We start from the raw sequence: 6,677 nt of genomic DNA, 5'->3' as shown, positions 1-6,677 counted from the left end.
CTGGCCTATATGTTGGTTCCGGAGCCCGGTATATGACCAATATAAAAATTATGACTTGACTGTGAAATTTGGTAAGAAACGGAGTTAGTTTGACATGATTCGGATGTCCAATTGTGAAAATAGATGTTTTAAAAGCCTTCTAGAAAATTTCATTCGATTTGGTGTTCAATTCGTAGTTTTAAGTGTTATTTTAGCGATTTGATCGCGCGAGCAAGTTTGTATGATGTTTTAGGACTTGTGTGCATGTTTGTTTTGGATCCCCGAGGGCTCACATGAGTTTCAGGTAGGCTACGAGATGTTTTGAACTTAGAAAATCTGTTTTTTGTGCTTCATCTGTCATCTAATGTCTTCTTCTTCACGAAAGCAAAGGCTAGGTCATCAACGTGGAGCAATGGGGGCATTACCCTTCGCGAACGCGTAGGGATGGGACCTGGTGGAGGGGAAGAGACCTATACTCTTCGCGAATGTAGCATATGGCTCGCGAACGCGTAGGCTGGTGGGTATAAGCTTTCCTAAACGCGAAGAAGGCCTGATGTTAATGACTTAAAACAGACCTGGAAATGGGATTTTACCCATTTTTCATAAACTCTCCCTTAGAGCTCGGCCTAGGTGCAATTTTGAAGGGAAAACTCAACACCAATTCATAGGTTTGTACTCTTTAACTCATCTTTTTCCATTTCTATCATCATCCAATAAATTCCTAGCCCTAATCTTTGTTCTTTCATGGCAGAAAATTAGGGATTTAGGAAGAATTAAGGGTTTTTACAAATTGGGAATTTAGACCACAATTTTGGGTCGGATTCCGAAACTAATTATATAATCGGGCTCGGGGGTGAATGGGTGAATCCGTTTTGGTCCGAACCTCAAGTTTTGACCAAGCGGGCCCGGGGTCGATTTTTGACTTTTTGGGGGAAAGGAGGAAAATTTGGGAAATCTAAATTTATGCATTGTAATTGATTCCTTTAGCAATATTTGATGTTATTAAGTTAATTGTGGATAGATACGAGTAGTTTAGAGGTGGATTATAGAGGGAAAAAGGTAATTGAGCATTGAGTGGCATGTGGAGCGAGGTAAGTATTGTGCCTAATTTTGACTTGAGGGATTAGGACCCCTTGCCTTAATTGCTATATGAAATTCATGTGAGCGGCATATATGTGAGGTGAGGAGAACTTATTCCCATGCGTATCTGCTACTTGTTATATATTGTTTCTCCTTGTTGAAAGTATTAGACATTTCGTAGCTTCATTGTCCCCTGTTACTTGCTTAAGCTCTTCTCATTGGTGTTTTAGTGATAATCTGGATTGGTCTTGCTGAGTAGTATTACTTGTGTAAGGTTTTATGAGTACAAGCTCCCAGTTTGCCTTGTCCTAAAGTTTAAGTATTGTGAAGGGTTTTGTGTTTAATTGTGAAATTTCTGTAATTCTTGAGTAATTGATATTAATATGGTAGGATCGAATTGGGCGCCACAACAGGTGGAACAAGGGTGATATACTGAGGAGGAATAAGGGTGAATTAATATAATACGGTAGGATCGAGTTACACGCCGCAACAGGTATAATAATGGTGGAATGTGGTAGAATAAGGGTGGACTGTGATTGTTATTATTATGATATGGTGGGATCGGGTTGCACGCTGCAATATTTTTATTTATATTCTATTGTTTATGTTATTAAGAAGAAATAAGGGAGGATTATGATATATACGGTGGGATGGGGTTGTGCGCAGCAACAATTTATATGGTTATGCTTTTCTTTGACTGCGTTAGTTGTATGGTAGTCTTGAATTGCACTTAAGGATTGGTAATAGTTGAACACTAATGAAACACGTTGGGTACTGCATTTATTTCTTGCAAGTACATGGGGTCGGTTGTACTAATACTATGCTTTGCACTTTCTGTGCAGATTTTGGAGCAGGTAGTGGGTGATCGAGAGGTTGGCCATAGACTTCATATCTAGGAAACCCAAGGTAGTCATGTTGGCATCTGCAAGCACTGGCATCCCCTTCTACACTCCCATATTTATTGTTTTACTTTAATTCAAAGACAATTCTATTTTCTTTCGAAAAAATACTTGTAGTAAATCTAGTATGTTCGTGAATTGTGACTCCGGATTCTAGGTAGAAGTAGTATGTAATTAATGTTGATATTTATATAGCCTCACGTTTAATTCAGTTTATTTTAGTTTGGTTGCTGATAATCACTTAAATGTAAAGAACTGGCTAAATAACCTCTAACGTTGTCTTGCCTAGCAAGTGTAATGCTAGGCAGTGTCAAGGTCCCGACTGTGGGAATTCCGGGTCGTGACACCTATATTTCTCAAATCTTTTCATTGGTATTGGCATAAATTCAACACCTCTTTCCATCAATGACGATGTACCTCTAGCCCTTTCAACAAACCTCCCCGCCATCTGCTTGAATGAAATCCGCACCATGGCAGTGACTGGCAATCCACGTACAGACTTCAATAAATCGTTGAAAGACTCTGAAATTGTACTCAGAATTCCCCATCTTCTACCACCATCCGTATGCAAAGTCTACTTGTCAAGCTCATGTCATAGCAACCAACGATAGGCTCTTTGGTCTTCCTGCCTGATCGATTCCATGCACCTCCAAATTTTATACTTTTGGTGATCTGTTGTAGCCATCCACATTAAATCATGAAAATACTTGTTGTGATATGCATTATGGAAATTGTCCTTCGGGTGCCTCACACAAGAATGATGGTAGGCATACGGTTCCTCCATGCAGGCAAATTCTGTACAGAACTTAAAATACCGCCATGCCGATCAGATATTAGGCAAATACCTGAACGTTGTCTGACAACGTGCTCCTTCAAGTGGTTCAAAAATAGTGTCCACGTCTATTGGCATTCATTGTCACAAATAGCAAAGCTAGGGGAAATTTATTTCCATTAGCATCTACTGCAACGACGATCAAGAACATAATATCATACTTTCCATAGACATGAGTGTCGTTTTTGGATACTGCCGACCGTCAATTCACAAAACCATCAATTGATGGTTTAAATGCCTAGAACACATATTTGAATATATGTTCTGGTATTCTCAGACTCGCTCAAGAATCCATTCAACAACAGTCCTGGGGTTAAAGCGTTGCAATGCGGCCATGTACCTGGATAAAGATGCAAATGACTTATCCTAGTTACCCTAAACAATTTCAAATGTGCGTTTGCGCTTGAGAAATGCCTTTATTTTGGCATTGGTACACCCATGTTCCTAGTGGATAGATGTTATACACTCTTTGATCTTGTACCTTGTGGTCGCTTCAATGTGTGGAATTAAGACAAGTGAAATCAAGTCAACATTCAAGTTAAAATGATTCCCACTCCCACTGAATTTGTCCATTTCATAATTGTGGGTTCCAATGTATTTACCCACAAACCACATATTTGTTTTGTTATTCCTCACACGCAGCATCCAATTACATCCCGTAAACAATCTATGACAAATAACCTTGTATACATCCGGATATGACTCTGCTACTGTGATCTCACGACACTCTTTTATGCTGTACATTCACACCGCCATACTTAGGCGCACTTTATCAGGAAAAAGTATGACCTTTGAAAGTACCATTGCTCTATATTCATCCCACTTTGCTGTCTGAATTTTGTCAATAACCCTTGTGAGGGCATCCACATCCAGCATACTTTGCAAATGATCAAGGTAGGGAATCTCCCTTGAATGAAACAGCATGTGGGACTTGTACACTCTTGGTCTAACGGGAGGCAGAGCATGATCCCTCATCAAATCAAGTTCAACATTCTCTTCCTCCTCATCATCACCCTCATCAGGGAAGGGTGTGTCATCTCCAAACTCATCGGCATTATTGTTGTAATGACCTGACTAGTCATTTTGAGTAATTATGCCCGGTTTAGTAGTTTGAGGTCAAGAGCAGCTTCACATTATGTATATCAACTTATGTGCAGGGTTGGATTCAGTTTCCGGATAAATCAGAGTTGAATTAGAAAGAAGGAATATAATTCTGGAAGCTTAAGCGGAGAGAACTTGACCGGAATTTGACATATAGTAAACGGCTCCGGAATGAGTTTTTGATGATGTCAGTAGCTTCGTATGGTAATTTTGGACTTGGGCGTGTGTTCGGATTTGGATTTGGATGCCCGTTGGGTAATTTGAGGCATTTCAGTGAAAGATGCAAAAGTTGAAGTTTGGAAAATAGAGAGGTTTGAACCATAGTTTAATTTTTTTTTATCAAGGTTGAAATGCGATTTCGAAAGTTGGAACAATTCCTTTATGTTATGTGGGACTTGCCTGCAAAATTTCGTGTTATTTGGAGTTGATTTGATGTGATTCGGACGCTTGGTTGCAATCCTAGAGGTTCTTGAAGTTTATAGTGATTTTCATGTGTTTGGGTATCTGATTCGTGGTTTTAGCATTGTTTGATGTGATTTGAGAGTGGGGATAAGTTTGTATGATGTTATGGGATGTATTGGTACATTTGGTTAAGGTTCTGGGGGCCTCAGATGAGTTTCGGGTGAGTTTTGAGCAAGTCCGGACATTCCGGAACTTAGAAAATGGTTCTGATGCTTAAATCTTTGCTGGGGGCAGAAGTCTTACCACTGAGGTGGAAGTTTTTCCGCGGAGGAGGTGGGATTACTGCTGAGGCAGAAAATGGTCCGTGGTCCGCTGTAAGGAAGAATCCGCAGGTTCCCTGGTCTGACTTCGGAAGCCTATATCTTTTGATCTACAAGGAAGTTTGAGATGATTTAAAAACAAAAGTTGTAGCCCTTCGTGTCTAGTTTCCACAAAAGTAAAGAAATCACAATTTGGAAATCTGTAGAGAAAGTTATGGCTGAAATACTAAAACATGTCACTACAATCAACATTTTCCGCTGTAGCGGTGGATTTACCGGGGTCAGCAGTGCTTTTTTCGCGGTCAGTGGTGATGGAAATCTGGGAGGAGTACTATAAATACGAGATTTAGGGTTTTATTTCATATTTTGACTTAGAGAGCTCGGATGTTGGTGATTTTTCGAATATTTTTCAAGAAATTCATTGGAGTAAGTGATTCTAACTCGGATTTGGCTAAAATACATGAATATATCATTGAATTCATCATTTGATTCCTAATTTGGGATCTAATTTGGGAAAAAATTGTAAAGTTCTTCAAAAATGTAAAATGATTATTTGAAGGACCAAATGGTACCGGAATTGGATAATTTTTGTATGGGTGAACTCGTATCGGAATGGGTATTCGGTTTTTGTAAATTTTGTCGGGTTCTGAGGTGCAGGCCAGGGGAGTTGACTTTTGTTGACTTTTTGTAAATTGTATAAGAATCATAGTATTGTTACTTGAAATTATTTTCTCTTGCATTGTTAGATGTAGTCAAGTCATTTTTGGCTAGATTGAGCCGTGCGTTGATGAATTGGTAATGGAAAAGCTAAATTGAGTATTGAATTGGCCGGTTTGAGGTAAGTATCTTGCCTAACCTTGTGTGGGGGACTTTCCCTTAGGGTTTGAGTCTTCTATGCTAATTATAGTCCGTGCACGCGAAGTGACGAGTGTGTGATCAGACTTATTTGTGGAAAATTTGCCTCTAGGGTTCTTAGGTCCTTATGTTTATTATGTGGAAAGTATTCGTCATGCTTGATTTTTTTAATTGCTTATATTACCTCTATATACTCCATATGATGTTGCTAGCTTTCCTATAATTCTTACGTGTTACGTGGCCCCTAATTTCCATATTGAAGTGATTGCCTTCCTTATTGTTTTGATACTTCTTGATTGTGAGTTCTCCTATGACTTCGTACAAATATGTTACATGTCCATTTGTTGTGGTTACCGGTGTAATTATCTCGTGCTTATTATGTCTTGTTGCTTTGTTAAGGTTAGTGTGTTTCTTGGTTTTCTTTTCGTGATCCTTATTATGTACTATTCATGCTTGACTTGATGAGTATTCATGTTGGACCAAGCTTATGGTAATTCCTTGGTACTTGACCTTTGTTGAGTATTGACTCAAGTTGGGATTCATTTTGTGAAGTTAATTGTTGGGATGAGATTGGTTATTGTTGATTCCCTTGCCGGGATGTATTGTTTATGATATTGTTTCCCTTGCCGAGATGTTATTGCTTATGATATTATTTCCCTTGCCGGGATATTGTTGTTATACTATTGTTCCCTTGCCGGGATTCTTTTGTGATTGGTGTTGATTTGTATATTGGGATCGGGTTGCATGCCGCAACAATATTATATGGGATCGGGTTGCATGCCGCAACAATATTTTATGATATCGGGTTGCACGCCGTAACAAGGAGTACTAAGGGCGGACAGGTGGGGTCGAGTTTCATATCGCAACATCATTATATGATTTGGATCGGGTTGCACGCCACAATAATATTATATGATTGGGATCGGGTTGCACACCGCAACAATACTATGTGATTTGGATTTGGTTGCATGCCGTAACATCATTATATGATTTGGATCGAGTTGCACGTCGCAACAGTATTATATGATTGGGATCGAGATGCACGCCATAGAAAGAAAGAATAAAAGTGAATATTGATTCTTATGGTGAGAACGAGAGTAAAAGCACGAGAGATAAAGCACGAAGTGTGATGCCGTGCACTTTTTGTTTGATGTGTTTATTTGTTGTTACCAATTCAAGTGTTTTAACTGTTTAGATTCTTTTACAGTC

This window comes from Nicotiana tabacum, chromosome 16 (genome assembly GCF_000715075.1).
Source record: "Nicotiana tabacum cultivar K326 chromosome 16, ASM71507v2, whole genome shotgun sequence".
Classification (NCBI taxonomy): Eukaryota; Viridiplantae; Streptophyta; class Magnoliopsida; order Solanales; family Solanaceae; genus Nicotiana; species Nicotiana tabacum.
This window is presented reverse-complemented; position numbering follows the sequence as displayed.